Consider the following 19,927-nt stretch of genomic DNA (forward strand, 5'->3'; position numbering starts at 1 on the left):
GATGAATTTCAAATGGAAGCTTGGATGTCCCAGTCTCTCAAGAAGTAATAAGTAAAAATAATCATCGATTGCAGGTCATACTCACAGTGGTAGGACTTTCAAACACATATGACAATTGTCAATCAGTCCAGGAATGTTGTGCTGGGAAGGCTGCCAGCTTGTATTCTCTTTTAAAATCAGAGCCTCAACTACATGTTATTTGGGTCCTGGACACCCAGATTCCCATTGAAGAACCACACTATTCATATCTTATGAGCTCTGAAGGGTTACAACTAATCACATCCAACGGTTTTGAGCTTTTGTTCCCACCATGCAGCTATATGGTGTTTTTTGTATGTGGCTTAAATGCTTTTATTGGAGATCCTTGCCCCCTTTGATGTTGGTATACGGCATACCCAAGATTTGCATCAGTGGAAATGGCAACATTGCTAAACAATCCAAACATGGAAACCATAGTTAGATGATTGACGTCTCTTCCAACAAATTACAAGCACTCAACAACAGAACGGTCCCTTTTAAAAAACTTGGGACCAGCGAGAAACAGTAGTAAGTCATCTGCATGCAGCTTCTGGCCTTGAGTCATAGAATTAAAAAATAATGTTCTCTTTTGGCTGATGACCAAATCTAATGCTCAAGAGAGTTGTTAATAATTTGACCCAAATTTATGATTGATGAAAAAGTTAAAATTGGATCCCAAAAAAATCAATTGTTTGTTGTATCTTTCCCCAATAGTACCATGTTACAGTACAGACAGCACACAAGTAACCCCAAGGGCTACATGCCCAGATATTATTGACAATCCCAAGCCAAGAGTAGTATAACACTATTGAAAGTTAACAGATCAGGCAAATTACTATAGAAAGATAACACAAAAGAGAAATGAGTAAAGTCCAATATCCTAGAAAAAACAAGATTACCTGTATGAACATGATTCTGATTTCCCAAGAGTTTGAGTCAGTTTGAATCAAATGTTTCTATTGCGAACTTCTCTAAAGAAAGATGAAAAATAGAGAAAAACTGCAAGCTGTAAAGTCAATTGGATTCACTGGTCATCCTGCGCCAATGCACTTGAACCTCTGAAGTCCAACAAATTGATAGTTTGCTGGATATCAAATTGTCCCAAGAAAGCAGAATATATTTGTGATAGGTGAAATTCAAAGGATTAGGTTTAAATAGACATCCACAAATTCAGATGCTTTTTCAAAAAAATATCCCTTTCTTTTTTCCCCATAGCCTCCTTTGCAGGCATTCTTCCTTCACAAGACCGATCTCCTCCTTATCAGTTTTCCAGTTATCTTCCAAAGGGTCATAGACTCTCCTTTCCTGTGATACCAAACGGGGTACAAATCTGTCTGTACATGCAATTATGTATGTACGGATGGGAGCATCTGAAGCAGATGAAGTTGGACTGTCTATGATTGACATTATAAAGACAACCACCATCATCACTTTAAGAAAGCAGAGAAACATTATGGAGACCAAAGGATCAAATCAAAAAGTTAAATAATTACATCCTGGTTAAAAATATACCAAGTGATTGGATATTTTGTTTACTCTACTGTCTAAGGTGCGGAGATTGAGCTATACCACCAGCACGCAGTAAGAAATGGAGGGTGAAGTTAGGAATGGGCAAACTGATTTGGATAAAGAAACCAGCTAAAAACTTCACACATGACTAACTGTGTATGTGGGCGGGGGGAGGGGGATTTGAATTTGTTCAGTTAATATTTGTTTTGTTAAGTTTTCATTTCAGTGCATTTCTACATTTCCGGGTTTTGGCCAAATGCCAAAACACAAGAGAGGATGCCCTTACAATAATTCTGGCCTGACCTGAAGGAGAAGTTGCATAGTTTTCACAAACCTGTTAACATGCTTTCCAGAGGAAATTTGCAGACCTATGAGGTTTGGATACACTGTGGTAAGATAAGCATTAAGGATGGCATTTTCCAAAGCACTTCTGGGTTGGTGCAACTCTATCATAATTGAAGTCAACGGTAAATCTCCCACTGCCCACAATGGGACCAGAGTTAGGGTAATATAGAGTGCTTTGGAAAATCTGGCACAAAGGCTTTTGGTGCTTATCCAAACATGACAGACTCCTCATAGCTTTTATTGTTGGTCCATCACTAGAAACTATACAGGGCTACCGAATGCTGTGAACAAACACAGATCATCAGTGCTATAGTATGTTTTTCAGTAACAATACCCAGGAATAGGGGATTTATTAATTTTTAAGACACTGTTGTAGCAGGGATATACAGATTAACACAAGCATGTTTGACACCTCTCCAAAAATTATAAAGTGATTATTCTAAACATCCTTTTTTTTTTTACCAAGACTCTTACTGCCAGTTATTAATGATCTTATAATTGCCAATACAGTGAACAATATTCCTTAAAATGTGTTAAATTGTATATCAGAGTAATTGCTGAGTGTTTTTTGCTTTATTGATTTCACATTTGTTATGCTTTCTAAATTAAACTGTGTTATTAACAAGCACTTCTTAATGCTTGAATTTCAATCTTGTGTTTTATCACTTGGCAAGGCTAAGACCTGCCGCTAAGCAGAGCAGCTTTTTCAAGTGATATACTCAGTGTGTTTCTGGTGATATAATCAGTGTCTGGTTGTCACAGGTGCAAAGAGGTTAGCCATTCTAAAACAGGCCTGCAATTGCTCCAAGTTCTGCACACATAACTCAAAATCTGCCAGGCTTGTCTTACCGCAGAAAAGCAATATCTTTCAACAAGAAAAGATAAATCTGTGTGAGCTTTGAGGTCTGAAGCTGATGTGCGTACATCCAAGGAAGCTTTTCAGTCTTTAGAGGGGGCATGTTCATGCAGCCTAAAGCATTGATTGTAACATGGGGATCACAAACCCAGAGGAACCAGAACTGTTCATTTACAGAAACTGTGGGAACTGACATGGGTGGGGTTTGTGTTAATGGACATCAGCCCACATGATGTACAGAATTATCAGCTGACTATGAAATGTTATGAGACAGTGCCTATTTTGTGAATTAAATTTTCTCTGTTTTAAATATTATGAATTATGTTGAAGTGTAAATAATGGATGTTTTGGTTCCCTCACAATTTGTGGGGGGAGGGAAGAAACATTCATTTTGCATTGAATGGAAAACAACATTTTTCAAAAAATTCAGCAAATTTAGTAAAATAATTTTTGGATAAAAGTGTTTCAATTTGGAGTTTTTTTACATTTTTAAAATTAATTTAAAGGAAATTTCTAAGCAAAAAGTCATTTTGAACTGAACAATTGAAACGTTTCATTTTTAAACACAACATTTTGATTTTTTTGGAATGTTTCTCTTTTCAGCACAGACAATTCAGCAAAGCTCACATGAATTCACAGAATGTTTTGGTGTTGCCAAATCTACATTCTTCACCAAAAAAAGTTTCAGCTGAAAAAATTTGCCCAGCTCTAATCTTTTGTGTGTCTTTGCAGTGAGAACTCTGATCATCATATACAGGAAGAATGCAATGTGGAAATTGTTAGCTTGCTAAAGCAACGTTTCTCTAGGATGGATGTTTGTTTGACTCCTATGAAGTGGGACACGTCTGCATCTACATGTTTAGAGGTAGAAATATGATTATGTATTGAAGTGTGGTTCTTCTTGGATCAGTGAATGCCTAAACAGGGCATCATGAGCTTTCATATATATATTGAATCTCCAGGTGCCATATAATGCTTAATTACAAATAAAAATTTCCTTCTCCAATTACCAGTCCTGAAAACTCCACTAGACTGAGTGTCAAGATGGGATCTTTCCTCTCAGTCACCATCATCAGTAATAAGGATGATGCAAATCAAATGATACTCTTACACTTGTGCAACCCCATATCATCTTCAAATTAAGTTCTCAGTTATACCTGTCCAATCAATGTTCTAACTTGTACTTGTCACAGAAAATTAAGTGAACCTCACTTTGACAAGAACAAAGTCCTGTATAAAACAGTCGCTATAAACCCAGAGAAAATAGCTGTGGATTTTGGAGAGCTCATTGACCTGTGAGCTACGGAATGACACATTAATTAGGACTTTGTAAAAGGTGGCCCTTGTCTCATGGGCCTGAGAGCTAGTGACTTCTTGTGTCATATAAAGTTTACAACTACCATACTTAAATATCTGTAACTAAGTCTCCTAGCCTGTATTAGTGCAAGCAAGTGGGTGGACTTGCACTGAGTTTATTTTGTGTGTGTCTTGCAATTCAAGTAGTTCTTCATACCCATGAGCTAAAGCAGATCTCCATTAAAGCTACTTTCTATGCCTGACTTTGCTTTAGCTGGCTCATTCCTTGATGCTGTCTTAGTTGATATGAATATTAGTCTATTTCAAAGTGTAACCTGCATAGAAAATTGTTCTTTTGCTGCATTATCTCAACTGCAGACTCTAATCTCACTCTTGATTTGGTCCCAGTAACAATATGACTATGCTACACACAAATGCTATACAAAATATGAAGAAGATCTCTGAGGACCTTGAAAGCTTGTCTCTTTTACCAACAGAAGTTGGTCCAATAAAAGATATTACCTCTCTCAACTTGTCTTTCTCATATCCTAGCTTTGACACACTACAGTAACACTGCAAACAAAAATATAAAATATGTGACACTACAAGAGAAATATTGGCTTCATTTTGCTTCCCTTCCTAATACAATAGCTTCCTAATCTAACACCTCAGTATGAATCAAGATTTAGCCCTTAATCCTCACCACCTTTCCCAATCTGGCTAGGCTCCAGATAACTTAGAGGAGGCAAGAAGCGTGGAGCTGCCCTCACATTCCAGCCACTGAGCAGAGGTTGAGCTGCTCCATGGCTGATATTTCAACCTAAGTCCTCTGCTTTACTTGTGCCACAAAAGAGAGCTGTTTGACCCACAAAGCAGTATTCCTTTCCATCTTAACTCTGTCTCAAAGAACCATGGAGCCTGGCTGCACCAGGACAGTCACAGAGCTGTGAGACGTATAGAGGTAGATTCTAGCATAGGCTATTGATTAACATTGCCCTTTGGAAATATAGTGGCTCAGGTGTATCAAGAGCCATCCAGACTCAATGAGAATGGGGGCAGGGTTTGTCCTTAAGTGAACAAATTTACAATCTTTCCATCACAGCTTCCATTTTCAAGAGAGCTTCCCAACGCAATCCATATTTCCAATAGAAAACACACTTATTTTCAGTGTTATTCACAAGTTGAACGCTGATGCTTTACAGAGTTTTATCTGAGCGATTCAAAGCCAGCCCACTTCAGAGTGAGCAGCAGTGATCTCCACCATCTCTGAATCCGACTGGGAAAAAGCCAACAGATGAACTCAGAGCAAAAGACCAAAGTGTGAGAGCAGAGGTTTAAAGCCCATATCATTCATTTGAGCCTCCAGAAGCATGTTTCCTGACTCACTGCTCACTGCTGCTGCAGTCAGCCCGAATGGGATAGAATCAGTTGGAGATGTGTGTGACCTATTTCTTTCAGTATAGTATTTGAAGTGATAGAAATCATGTGGCAACCAGAAAAGAAATATTGCTCTCTCCTTTCTTGTTCAGACACCCAAATCATGGAAATTTACTCCATTGGACAAAAATTCCTGAATATAAAATGTTGAGGATTTAATAGTTCTGTGACAGAGCATCTTTAACCTGTCAATAATTCACATTTGATAGAGAGTATATATAAAGTTTAGAGGGATTTATATGAAAATCTGAACTCTGTCTCTTTAAAGGCTGACAGTGAGTGGGATTCAAGTTCACATCTCCAGCCAAGACAATTAACCTGCTGTAGCATGGTCATTAAATTACAACACAGAATAGACACTTGTAGAGTGGGAGATGTTTATTAGGAAATAAGATGTGAAGCTGATAGGCAGTTATAATGCATATACATCTTGACTTCTTAAGTTATCAAGTATAGGAAATAGTGCAGGGAAAGATAGTAATTTTGTAAATCTATGCATTAAAGGCCAAATCCCATACTCCCACTGTGTGATAAAACTGAACCTTTGTATTTGCACATGCAGTGTTAATGGAAATACTCAGTGTCTCCATCAGTGAAGCATACCTACCAAACTCTTTGAAAAACACAATAGTTCTCCAAATCCTGAAGAAGCTACAACTCTACCATGAAGACTTCTTCAACTACTGTCCCATTTCCAACCTTCCATTCCTGTGCAAAATAATTGAGAAAGTAGTAACTAGCAAGTTACAAGGCTTTATACTGTTCCTTATCCTGTTCAATATCTACATGAGACCACTGGCACAGACAGTGAAATGCCCTGGGCTCATCTGCCAACAGTATGCTGATGACAGTCAACACACTCTTCTCTCTCTCATATTATAATTCTCAACTGATGCAACCAATGCCACTACTCAGATGTCAGAATGCCAACAACAAAGCAGCTCTTGGAGGAGGAGGAGGAGGAGGAGAACTGGCGTAAGGTGAATCCAGACATGGCAAAGTGATGCTGGTCAGAAAGGGGAACTACTGTGAAAAACTAGCTGAGATGGACTCTCCACCTTCCACTGAAGGCATGTAAATCCCATTCATCAAAGTGGTGCAAAGCCTCAGGATCCTATTAAACTCCTCACTAAGATTAGATGACCTGGTGTCAGTATCTAAAAATGCCTTCTTTCACCTCCAGCTTGCTAGGAAACATTGTCCCATCTTCCCAGATGAGGACCTGGCCACAGGAATCCCTGCAATATTCACCTCTAGGCTGGATTACTGGTTGTAATTCACTAACTCAAGCTGTATATGAAGACAATGCACAGGCTCCAGCGGATACAGATTGTGGCTGTCTGCCTTCTCCATGACTTTGGCTGTCATAAGCACATTAGGTTTATGCTCAAGTCCCTCCATTGGCTCCCAGTCAGCTTCCAAAGCCAGTTTAAGGCCTGAGTCCTAATCTTCAAAGCAATTAATGAATGAAGCCCCAGCCGTGAGACCAAATTTTAATCTATGAACCACAGGACAGCTGCACTCCTCTGAGACTATGCAGATCACAAAGCCCAGAACAAAGAATGTTGGAGCTGGGGACAAAACATTCCCAGTCCAGGGGATCCAGTTATGGACCAAATTGCAAAGGAGAACAGATGAATCCAGAGTCTGACCAATTTAGAAGACACTGCAAAACCCTCCTCTCTGATAATCAGAACACTGATACTCCCTTATACACAAAACCCCTCAACCAATTAATAAACCTGCTTCCAAATACATCTGAAACAAACAGACCAAGGAAATAAAGTAAATTAATAAAATCTAAAAATATGAAAAACAAAAGCCCTACCCCAAACAGAGTTTTTACTCCCAAAAGGGAGAACTACCCAAAAGTTCATGAAGTCCACTAGGGCCTTCACTATTACTATCCATTTTACATGGAAGACTTTCATATACTATAGTGATATGATGGAGTATAAAACTCTAAGATTCATAGATTCCAAGGCCAAAAGGGACCATAGTGATAATCTATTCTTACCTCCTGTATAGCAAATATCATGAAAATTCCCCAAAATAATTCCTAGAGCAGATATTTGAGAAAAACATCCAATCTTGATTTTAAAATTGTCAGTGATGGAGAATCCACCACAACACTTGTTGAATTGTTCCAATGGTTACTGCCTTATTTCCAGTCTGAATTTGTCTAGCTTCAACTTCCAGCCACTGGATCATGTTAAACCTTTTTCTGCTAGATTGAAGATTTGTTCCCCATACTTACAGACTATAATCAAGTTACCACTTAACCTTCTCTTTAAGCTAAATGGATTGAGCTCCTTGAGTCTATCACTACAAACAGAGCTGTCCCCAGGGTACGGCAAACTGAGGCAACCGGCCAGGGCCTCACGCTTTGGGGGGCCCTGTGCTTCATGAGGCGGGTGGGGAGATGAGGTGGGCGGACGGATGGAGCCAGGGGGAACACCCCCGGCAGATAGAAATTCAGCGCCTCTGTCCTGGGCCCCACACCTCCCTACGGACAGCCCTGACTACAAGGCATGTTTTCTAATCCTTTAATCATTCCTGTGGCTCTTTTCTGAACCCCCTCCAAGTCAACATCCTTCTTCAGCTGTGAGCACCAGAACTGGACACAGTATTTCATCAGCGGCTGCACCAATGCCAAATACAGAGGTGAAATAACCTCTGTACTCCTACTTGAGATTCCCCTGTTCATGCATCTAAGGACTACAATAACCCTTTTGGCCACAGAGTCACACTGGGAGCTCATGTTCAGCTGCTTATCTACTATGACTCCCAAATCTTTTTCAGAGTCTGCTTCTCAAGATAGAGTTCCCCACAGTGTAACTATGGCCTACATTCTTTGTTCCTAGATGTATACATTTATATTTAGCCATATATGAATAAAGAGTCAGCAAATATAGGATTCATGATGGTTATCCAAAGCAGCAAACACAATCATGGATGGATTTTAGAAATATTTAGTAGAATAGAGATTTTATGAGAAATCTTTATGAAAAATGAAGTGACAAGAATGGAGGGCCAAAGGTTACAAGCCTTATTATAGTAACTCAAATGATTGAGGATGATAATATGATGTCAACAATTCTGTCCCACACATAACAGAAAAATAAACATTTACTTCTTGCAAACTATTTGCTAACTTACATTTGAACTAATAGAGTAAAATTCTGATAATGACTAATGGCAAATTTTTGGCTGAAACCTTAATTTTAAAACTGACATGCAATATCAGCTGTTTGAATTGTATTACATTGGGGAGTTTCCACTAGAAAATAATTTATCAAGTTAATTAAGATACATTCTATTAAGCCAAATTCTGTGCTTGTGTTACTATCTCCAAGAGCTGTCAAAATATGTATTTGAAGGAATATTCAGTATGCACAGCAAGAACAGTTATATTTCCTACTACAATTAACATCAAAATGCACCTCTCATTAAACTCTTCCTTTCAGATTGCTAATAACTTATGCAAACAGAAATGTTTTTTCAGCTGAAATTGTCCATGTTTGAATTTATTGCAGAAGTCAATTTCTTTGGGAAGTTTCAGACAGTTAAGTCATTTCTGAGTTCTGTATGTGAGTATAAAAAGCCCTCAGATAGGCTTGTTCTATATATTCTAATCAGACATTTTGAGCATACCTAACTCAGTGAGTATTAAACTAATTTTGTTCAAACTTGGCTTGTTTTGTAGATATAAGTAAAATCAAAGGAACAAGCCACATTTGAAGGAAGTTGAATTATCAGTTTTGAAATCATGTGCATTTAAATGTTTCTCATGCATGCACCATATATCAGGGGTCTGATTCTCATTTACAGTAAGGTGTCTTTACACAACAGTGGCAATATAAAGGGGCCTTACATTTACATCCTCTTTAGGGTCCTTTTAAACTATCAGAAGAGTGCAAAGTTGCAGTGCACTAGTGAAAATGTGAATCAGGCCTTTTGCTTGTTTATAAAGCAGTTTAATACACCACAACATGCACTGTATACAGGACACAAGCAAGACAATGCACAATCCATTTTCTCCTCACTTACATTCATTATTGGTACAATTGTCCAAATGTAGCTGTTTGAGCTAATTCAACAAATGGATCATTGGTATCTATGTGGACTGGGACTTGGGAGATTAGGGCTCAGTTCCCAGGGTTGTAACCAGGGCAGGGCGAGCAGGGAAGCCACACAGAGTGCTAAGCTGTGGGGGCAGAAAAAATGGGGCAGAAAAACAGTAGAGGGCGCCAATACACTTGCTTACCCTTGGCGCTAAAATGCCTAGTTACGGCTCTGCCAGTTCCACCACAGATCACCTCTATGACCATGGGTAAAATACTTAATCCTCAGCTCCCCAGCTGCAAAATGTGGAGAATACTGCTTTAGTTCACGCTAATTTTATAAAATTATTGGAAGCGCACGAAGAAAAATGTATATTAGGCCCAATCCTGATATTCAGAACACAGCTCAAAACAGTGAGCACTGAGCTGGTGATCACAAGGGACAAGGGAATATACTTCTCCCTCGGGCCAATCAACAGCTGTTATTATAGCACTAGAGCTACCATAAGCCTGTGTTGCCTGTGCCTATGCTTTGTGGGGTGCATTGCCCTTTGGACCCACGTAGAGGTAGATGCACAAGTCCCGCCCTGTCACTCTCTCAGCCTGCTATACCAAGACTCCCGTACATCCCAATTCTCATGCACAAAGCTGTGCAGTGCATCCCTACAGAGCTTATCTCCATGCCAGGCAAGGTATGCACTTCCTCTGTATAGTTCCTCCAAAACTTGATCCCTTGTACAATGGAACTGCATTGATCCCACTGCCTATGGAAACATCCACCCTATGGAAGAGGAAGCAGACTTTGCTTCTTATAAATAGCAGAATGAAAGACAAGTCTTGTCTATACTAGGCTTTTATACATTAAATTAATAATCCAACACGCTTATATTATGATGCCCCTACATGTGTCCTATCTGTTCATTAGTTAAAATGCAACCTTCTGTTTCTTCCTTTAATTCATGTACTACTTCTGCCCTAGATTTAGTTGGAAGAATATTGATTTCATTAAAGAAAATTAAGTCATCTAATTAGAATTTACACAGATGAATCACACAGAGCAAGAGAGAACCATTTCCAGTCTTTGTACTTTGTTTTGTAAGAATTTACCATGAAGTTGTAACAAATACATTTTTGTTCCCTAGGAAACATGCTCAAAATATGATGGCACATCTAGAATATTTAATTTTAGTGACAAGATTTTAAGGAGAGATGGCAGACGACAGAAATTCTGTTTAGCCAAGGATCTCATCATTTTGAAATTCGGCTTTGTTTCAAATGGGAAGAAAACCCCAACATTTCAAAATTCTCTGAAGGAAAATTCTGAAAAAAAATCCTTCAGATTGATTGAAATGTTGGGGGTTTTTTGACACAGTTGAAGTGTTTTGTTTGGATTTTGACTTCTTTATATTATAACACAATTTTTAAAATAATTTTAAATTGTCATTTCAAAACAAAATATTGAAACATTCCATTCTGAAAATGTCAAAATAAGATGTTTTAACATTGTGAGAATTTTTTTCCCTCTGAAACAAAATTTCAGCAGACGACACAATTTTATGAAGTGTTTAAATGTTGACAGAACTATATTTTCCAGTGGAAAGTGGTTCCATCAAAGTTTTTCTGACCTTCTCTAATTTTAAGTGTATCAGATCCATAGCTGATGACTTCAATGGAGCTACAACAATTTACACCAACTGAGGATCTGGGACATTAATGTGAAAACATGTTGTTGCTTCTTGACACAGAGGTGCCATATTTTATAACCATCTGTGCACACAAATTGCAAATACAAGCTCTTTTGTGCTACTGATCCACGGATATGTTACTTCAGTTTTATGCTAATATAGCTCCATTGATTTCAGTGAAAATACACCTCTAGTAATCCTGGTGTAATTCAGAATTTAGTCAGAGTTCTACATATGCAAATCCCCAGACTACACATATGCATCTGAAATTGTGTGAGAGAAACTTGTGTTTGCCAAAATATTTGCACCTTTCCACAGCATATATTAAGAATTAGGGCCAGACTCCTTATACTGTGGTTCAATTTTGTATTGTATTGGATAATTTGCTGATGAAAAATTCAGTGTCCTCTGTAGCATTCTTCTGCCATATATCTTCATTCTGAGGCCATTCATTTGCTCCAGCACATCTTTCAAGTAATTTTCCACTCTTTCCCTATTCCAGGAAACATATGACTATATTAGCACTCAGAAGAGGTTTTGAACTCTTAAAATCAGCTGTAGCAAATACAGCCATTTTCCCCATTCAGCATGCCTTTGAAAGTATTTAAAGATAATGCTAGCACCTCAACAGTGCCTGAAAATCAGGTGTGTGAAAAAGGAACAGTCATGAGCCCCTTTCAGAAGCTGAAGCTTGATAACTAGAAATAAAATCACAGCATTAGCTATCAGTATTCCAGATACTACAGTATCATTTATCGTATCACTTTTGAGGAAAGTAACATTAACACTCACTTCAAAACATGATGGCAGTTACCACTGAGCTGAAAAGCTGCCAGTTAGAACTCAGCAGAAACAAAATCACATAGCTTTTTTTCAGAGAATAAAGGTTTACATCCATAAATTAAGGAAATCTAGAGTAGAAACTCCAGCCTTCATTCAATCTGTTGCATTCAGTTGGCACCTGGCATTAAGAGGCATGTTTTCCTTGACCCTTATGGGTATGCATAGTGGGGAAAAGGTTGCAGGAACTATTCCCTGTGTTTTTCTTTGGGAATCGTATATAAACTATAGGGGATGGGGAGGTGGCAGATCCAGGGCCCCACTTCCTCTGCACTGGCCGAGGCAGAGCAGTTCCATGTCACCTTCACCACAGGCCAGTAGATAAATACCCATAATCTAGTCCTAAGTGAACATCCTACACAATCATACAATACATACATATACACCACCGAATTATGGACAGACTTTCAGATTTAAGATGGAATTTCCTTACTTTTATTGTTTTAATGTAGAGCCTTTAGACTGCACCTGGGCTCCAGTGGAACCTGAGAGAAAAGGGAGGTCACCTGAAGAGGGAAGGAGTTGGTTCAAATACATTCTATGCAAGAATCCTGACCTGGCCCGTCGCTCAGTGGCCAGAAAGCCTCCATATTCTCTGGTACAGAGCAGCCAGTGGCTCCCTCAAAACTTAGGAATTAACCAGTCTCTATAAATAGGCTAGTTACCTAAGCAGAATTAATACATACAATGTCAGTGTTTTTGTTTTATAATTAACAGTCTAAAGGGTTAACTTTTTTGCCCAAGTTTTGCCAATGTTGCGGATGACTCAGACTCTAAGTCCCTCTATGTTCTACTAATGACTTAGATGATACCTTATCTTACACTGAACATTTAATTTACAGAATAAATGTAAATGTTCCATTTTATTCAGTGGCAAATGTGGATAAATAATATATTCTTGCTAAGTAAAACTAAATTGAATATATAATTTTCTCCCCAACTGATATGATGATCTCTATCGGACAGTGAAATAGACTGTTTAAAAGTAAATTGGATGAGTAATAAGAGAGACTGCTGACATTTGTATTTAAACATTAATTGTATTTAAAATTAAAATTAATGTGATTGATGCTGTGCTGCAAAGAGCAGTTAAAGATCTCTGGTAACTTACATGCTTTCTTCATTAGGGGACAAATCATGGCCATGCAATCTTCCTCCTCTGCAAGGGCTAGTGACATTGCAATGCACAGCACAGGGGGAGACATCACTACTTTACCTCCCATACATGTGCACATGGAGTGGGTGAGTAGGAGCAGATCCCTCCATCCACCGGCTAGTCCAGCTGAGCCAGCACGGGGGGAAATAGGCTGCCTGGTTAGAAACAGTGAATGTACTTTATTTCCACCCCTGGAGTAAGGGGGGTTGGGGTGGACAGGACCAAAGTATGACGCTAAATTACAATTTGGTCACTCATCTGCTGGCTGCTGGGAGAGCAAAGATATGCACTGCTCCTTTCTTGGGGCTCGATCTAGCCCTAAAATAGTAGGCATGGTGGGGAATGAGCTGTTAATACAAAATTGTTGTTGGCTAATTTCCAACTGTGGGAAGAAAAAGAGTGAACATTCACTGAATATATTCTTCAGTCTAAATTATGTGCTAGGAACTATTTAACATCCTTCAAGAATTAGGCTCATTTTATAATGTTAATCTGCTAATACCACATTCCACTTCTTCCTTGTGATCTCTGTGTCAAGAGTTGATATATATTTCATCTGCTATCCCTTAAAATTTATCTCCTTCCAATAAGGCCTTTCTCCAATGCACAATTTGCTAGTGGAACATTTTATGTACTCTGATTCACTAATCATGTTTTAACAGAAGAGTGAAATCCCCCCTAATTTAATCTGCTTCAGTTTCACACAAGTTGATTTGCACTAAATTCAGTGGAGTGGTCCTTGGTTTACACCAGTGTGTGAGAATGAAAGGAGAATCATTCTCCCATCATTTCAGCTTGACTTTTGCCTGTACATTCAATTTCCATTTTCTACAGTTTTATTTATGTTTAGTAAAGAGCTGTGAGAGATCCTGTACCAATAATACCATTAATCAGTTATTATACTACAGAGAAAACTAGTCTCTATTGCTCTATTGGGAAAGAATAACCAGTTCAGAGGGACTTGAGAAACAAAGTGGGAATATTATTCATGAAAAAATGTACAAATAAAGAACATTTTTAAGAATTTCATTTTTGTAACAGATAGTTTGGTTCACAGGTCAGTTTATAAATATACAATGGTATATTTAAGAGTGATTATTCTTTAAAATACATATATACAGAAATGTTAATGCAACTATGACTAGAATTAGTTTTAAATGTATCAAGTATCAGAGGGGTAGCCGTGTTAGTCTGGATCTGTAAAAGCAGCAAAGAATCCTGTGGCACCTTATAGACTAACAGACGTTTTGGAGCATGAACTTTCGTGCTTTTTTTTTTTTTAAGGCAGAATATCTTTTTCCTGAAGGGTAAGATTCTGCCATCCCTACCAAGGAGTCAATTACTATCCCTCTGTAAACCCACCCATCCATAAAGGGCCAGCACGATGCCTATGCACCACTTAAAGTCACAAAGTAGTTGTTAATTGGTGCATAGTGCTTGTGTCAGCCCTCTGTACATCGCTGAATTTCACCGTAATGTGAAAAACAGTGGCAGAATCTGGCCCATATGTTTTCAGATTCTCTCAGCAATTTTGAGCCCTGTAGCATGCTACAAAATAACCAAACTCAATTACCCATAGTGCAGTTTGGAAAGACCTTTATGATTCTTTGTTTATTAGGGTCTATATTATAGACAAACCATTTAATGTTTGAGGTGCAAATCCTGGTAGTAGACATCCATATATTTCTGTTTAGAGAACAGTAGCTTAAATCCAGGTTAAGTGACATCTCCATAAGGCAAGGTTATTCTGACTACTTTGGTCCTGATTATGTTTTCTAAAACATTTACTGCATGTTTAACAACAACAATAAATTGTACATAAGTAATGTATACACTAAGATTCCAGAGAATGTCACTCTGAAGTCTAAAATGTCTGCTGAATTCAAGTGAAGTGATGGAATTAAATTGGGTATATGGGGGTGATTGAACAGATGGTGGATCACTTAGCCCAGCTGCTACACCTACATGCACAACTGCTATCAGCACAAATCACCACAAATCTCTTAGTCCTACTCCCCTGAGGCACAAATCAATACAACCAGCAAAAACAATGACAATAAATATACATAGCCCCTCACAGCAGCACACCCTCCTCATTTGCACAAACCCACACAACAACTCTCCCAGCACAACACAAAACCACATGTATCAACACAATCACCCACACAACACTACATACAGCATGCACAATAATTCCAAACATCACTCTGAAGCTTAGAATGTCTATTGAGTCAGGATGAAGCAATGAAAAGAGAAACAAGCATGGCTGAGAGCTTTTTGTTTCGAATGCCACCAGGTTCAATCATCACAGATTTGTGGTCTGTTACCATCCAATTTTTAAGCTCCCCCCACCCCACACAATCATAGAATATTAGGGTTGGAAGAGACCTCAGGAGGTCATCTAGTCCACCCCCTGCTCAAAGCAGGACCAACCCCAACTAAATCATTCCAGTCAGGGCTTTGTCAAGCTTGACCTTAAAAACCTCTAAGAAAGGAAATTCCACCCCACCCCCAGGTAACCCATTCCAGTGCTTCACCACCCTACTAATGAAATATTTTTTCCTAATATTCAACCTAGACCTCCCCCACTGCAATTTGAAACCATTGCTCCTTGTTCCGTCATCTGCCACCATTGAGAACAGCCCAGCTCCATCCTCTTTGGAAGCCCCCCTTCAGGTAGTTGAAAGCGGCTATCAAATCCCCTCTCACTCTTCTCTTCTGCAGACTAAATAAGCCCAGTTCCCTCACATTCTCCTCATAAGTCATGTGCCCTGGCCCCCTAATGATTTTCGTTGCCCTCTGCTGGACTCTTTCCAATTTGTCCACATCCTTTCTTTAGTGGGGGGGCCAAAACTGGACACATGACTTTATGAATAACATCTGTGCAATAGCAAGGGCTTTCAACTACTAGTAGTTAATATACTGGAAACAGAATGAAACACTGGAAATATTAGTATGGTCAACAATTTTGCAACTAGAAAGGAAATCACTAATATTTAAGAGTGAATATTTTTAAACTAGAGTTGAGAGCAGTTCTAGAAGTGAACAACTTCAATACCAAACTAAGCGGAAATAATCACAGAAAAAAATTCAAGGGGATGATCCTTTTGATATGCTTCCAATCACTTGACTATGATTATTTTGTGATCTAATATTTTTTCTTTTCTTCACATACCCTATGCACATGTTAATTGATTAATTATAATTTACTAGCATGTTCGTTATAAAGCCTCTGGCATAACAATGTTTTTCTTTGTTTTTACAGATTCTGTCAATAGTTCTTTCTTTCATCAGACTTATTTATCATCTTAGTCACACATTGGAGTGAGTCACTATAGACCAAATTTCTTTGTGCAGCTATATGCAATGCATGCTAATTCAAAGCATTTTTCCATGTGAACAAAGTTAACTTTGGTAATGATTTATACTGTGCTATCTTCCAACTCCACTGTGCTAAATCTGGCTTGTTGGCCTCTTCAAATACCAAATATTCCATCTGGATCTGCAGCACAGCTACTGCATGACTAGCTAGTCAGTATCCATCTGCATTGCTCACAATAGGGATTTTTGTGGAGTCCCATTCATTTCTCTGAGAACCATGTTCTGAACAGCTCAGCTAATCAATCTGCTTCTTTGCTAGACTCCTAGACACATCAGGATTTTGTAAAATATCATTGTGGCCTAGTTCCAAAATCTCAGCCTAACATCACATGTTCTTGAGGTTGAGCCAGGAATTAGAATTTTAAAGATATTGTCCTGCTCTTCTCAGTTCAGGTAAAATTGCATCTCTAGTTCTCCCACTTTCTTTGCCATTATCCTGCAATATGTCAGACTTTGCCAAAACAAAACAAAAAAGTTTGCAACTACTCTTCAGTGTCATTTCCCACAAGTATTTCCTCCATTACTCCATACCTAGAAATCCCACATCTGAGGTACAACAAAAGCAGGATATCTGGGATCTTCCTGAGCCTGTAAAACTAGACAGCTGGCAGTATGTGCTGAGCATCCTTACAGCTATCTCAAAAAGGAATGATCCTCTGGAAGCCTGGACAGCTGGCAACCCTAATTGCTACCTGCAGAACATTTCCTTGCTTTAACAAGTCAAGATTCATACCAAAATGTTCAGTTAGGATAAAATTAACCTCTGGGTGGATGAACCCTACAAGGTTTATGTCCCACTTAAACTTTCAGAATAAGTATTAAATAGATTTAAGTGGTCCATAGATCTTGTATAAATATTAGGCTGACAAGAACCTAGAAAGAAGTAAACCAGAGTCCTGACATTAGGATAAGGAAGGACTATTAACGGAGTATTTCAGTTCAAGCTAGCCATCATCCAGATGCTCAAGTTTAATTTAGATCTTGACTTGTCTTTTACCTGAAAGTAGTAAAGCACCCTAGAGTGCAGTTAGAGAGATACCGATGGGGCTTTTGAATGATCCTACCTTGATGCTATAAAAGTGCATATATACACTTCCTAGAATTTATGGTAAAATGCCCAGAATTTGTCTGACTGTGTTTTATCACACCTTGTAGCTATTGGAATGGGCAGAGTGGTTATCCAAGAATTGAATGTTAATACATTAAAACAATCTATAAATAACAGGAGATGTGAAAGCCAGCTAATTAGAAAGTGACAAAGCAGTCTGTTCAGTTTCAATAAATACCACATTCCTCTTAAGGAAGTTATATTCTTGGCAGATATTAAAAATGGCTGCTGATTTCAAAACTAGCCCTTTACATCAATTCCAATGCATCAGATTTCAAACTTCACAAGGTTGAGAAATGCTGTCTGAACAATGAGAAGGAATATGATGTTCTTCATCACTTTTCAAAGCTGCTGGGACACGATCATTATGATAGTTTATACTAACATTGTCTGACCCATAAGCAGAAACAGGAATCAGTTTTTGATTTTAAGTAATTGCATCCAAAGCTTCAGCTGCATCTTGAATGTGTGGGTAGATACTGCCAGATAAATTAAATTAACTTTATCAGCAATTTCAGAACACTTCTCACGTGCTATGGAGTCTTGACACGGACATTGGCTATTACAAAATGGATGCCGGTGGAACAGAAATTTCTTCACAAGAACCTGTACTGTTTGTATCCTTGAAAATGGCATAATATGGGTTTGTAATTTTTAATTTCACTAATTATGTATTTTGTTCTATTACTGATAATTTTACACCATTCCAAATTGTGTAGTAAACCCAGAAGACAATGTACTCTGTATTGTCACAGCTAATGGCATCATTTTATTAGGAATAATTGCTAAAACTTAAGAAATATTTCTGGAACTCGCTGCATTTTTAAATATGTATTTTTTGACAATGAATAGCATACCTTTAAACTTTACTGTAGTTTTTTATGGCTAATAATTACATTTAATGAAAGGTAGGTTGAAGGGTAGATGGGATTAGTTCACTCTCTGTTATAACAATAAAAATTGCAGATCTATGTGTAACCCGCCAGCGAGTGTCTCTCTGACAAGTTTCCCCTCAGTGCCAAGCCACAAAGGATATGAGTTGCTACACTGAGCAAATACAGATGCTCAGCTCAAGTTGTACTAGCTTATGCTTTTAGGTCTGGAGGTCCCCACTTTGGTCCCCAAGATAGTGGCCATCACATGTATGTACACATTGATTGAGTCAATCTGCCTTTGTAAATTGTTTGTCTTCATTCAGCTAGATTTTCAAAGCCCAAGCAATGGAAGTTAGGAGCCTAAATACCTTTGAGGATCTGGTCCTGAATACTTACAACCTTATAGAGACCATTAGAAACAAAGAGGGAAGAAACAATCAGAGGAGCAGACTACAAAAGATAGGCGCTGGGCCAAACTTCCTACCCATTTGCCCCATATCATCATCTGGTGTGCCAACTAGGGATGGGTTTGAAAACCTTTTATACACCTTTTTCCATTCCACCCAAGTATATCTGGAACCATATCTGATGTCTCAACACATTCATATTTGGGATTCTGGGAGACTAATGTTAGGGTTCCAGTTGACCATAATTACATTTCTGAGAGATAACCCAACCATTCATATCAGTCTCTTTCCCAATAGTTTTGATACATCAGTGCAGGTGGCTCTTATTGCAAAAAGTTCCTCAGATGCTACCATCTGTTTGTTTATGGTTCACCTGGTTATTACAAGATGCACCTCAAGCACTTAACATTTTATAACCTTCAGTCAAGGCCTCACTCAAAGCCCATAACACTTAATGCTTAAGACCTATAGCCAAGCCTATTTTCATACATATTTGGTTCTTCTACTTGCTGTTACAGCTTCAATAACTTCCATTGTTATTTCTATAAGCATGCTCAGTAGATAGATTATAAATTTACCCAAAAGTATAGACCTGCTGAAATCAGGTCAGGGGTCAACAGTCAACAGTACTCATATGTGATTGTATGTCTTTGATAACTGAAGGTTGTTTTAAAAAAAGTTAATGGAAGTAGTGCGAGTTTTATTAGATGATATTGGGTTGGGTTTGTGGCAGGATGGGTCTCTGTATATTTTTTTTGGTTAAGTTTCCTGCATCCCTGATGGACTCAGCATAAGTAGTAATACCTTATTTTACTTTCCATCTGCTTTGTTGCAGACAAAGGCACATGACCATAGATCACTTTCTTTACCTCTAATTTTCTGATTAAAAACTTGATATATTTAATCAGAAATTCTTGAGATTCCAAGAAATGTTTGAAAGAGCTGCATCA

The 19,927-nt window shown here is 38.3% G+C and overlaps 2 long non-coding RNA genes across 2 annotated transcripts in view; one reads left to right on the forward strand and one right to left on the reverse strand.

Annotated features, from left to right (window-relative positions):
- Nucleotides 1-81: 81 nt before the first annotated feature.
- Nucleotides 82-19,927, reverse strand: part of LOC120407429 — a 104,433-nt gene continuing 84,587 nt past the window's right edge. Inside the window, exons 5-6 of the long non-coding RNA XR_005599956.1 lie at nt 918-989; nt 82-428 (exon numbers count right to left, since the gene is read on the reverse strand). This is a non-coding gene — a long non-coding RNA (uncharacterized LOC120407429). The remainder of the gene's footprint in view (nt 429-917; nt 990-19,927) is intronic.
- LOC120407432 lies at nt 3,527-12,587 on the forward strand. The gene is made up of 3 exons (XR_005599962.1): nt 3,527-3,593; nt 8,998-9,026; nt 12,503-12,587. It is a non-coding gene; the product is annotated as an uncharacterized LOC120407432 (long non-coding RNA).

The sequence above is a fragment of the Mauremys reevesii genome, linkage group 6 (assembly GCF_016161935.1).
Source record: "Mauremys reevesii isolate NIE-2019 linkage group 6, ASM1616193v1, whole genome shotgun sequence".
Lineage (NCBI taxonomy): Eukaryota > Metazoa > Chordata > Testudines > Geoemydidae > Mauremys > Mauremys reevesii.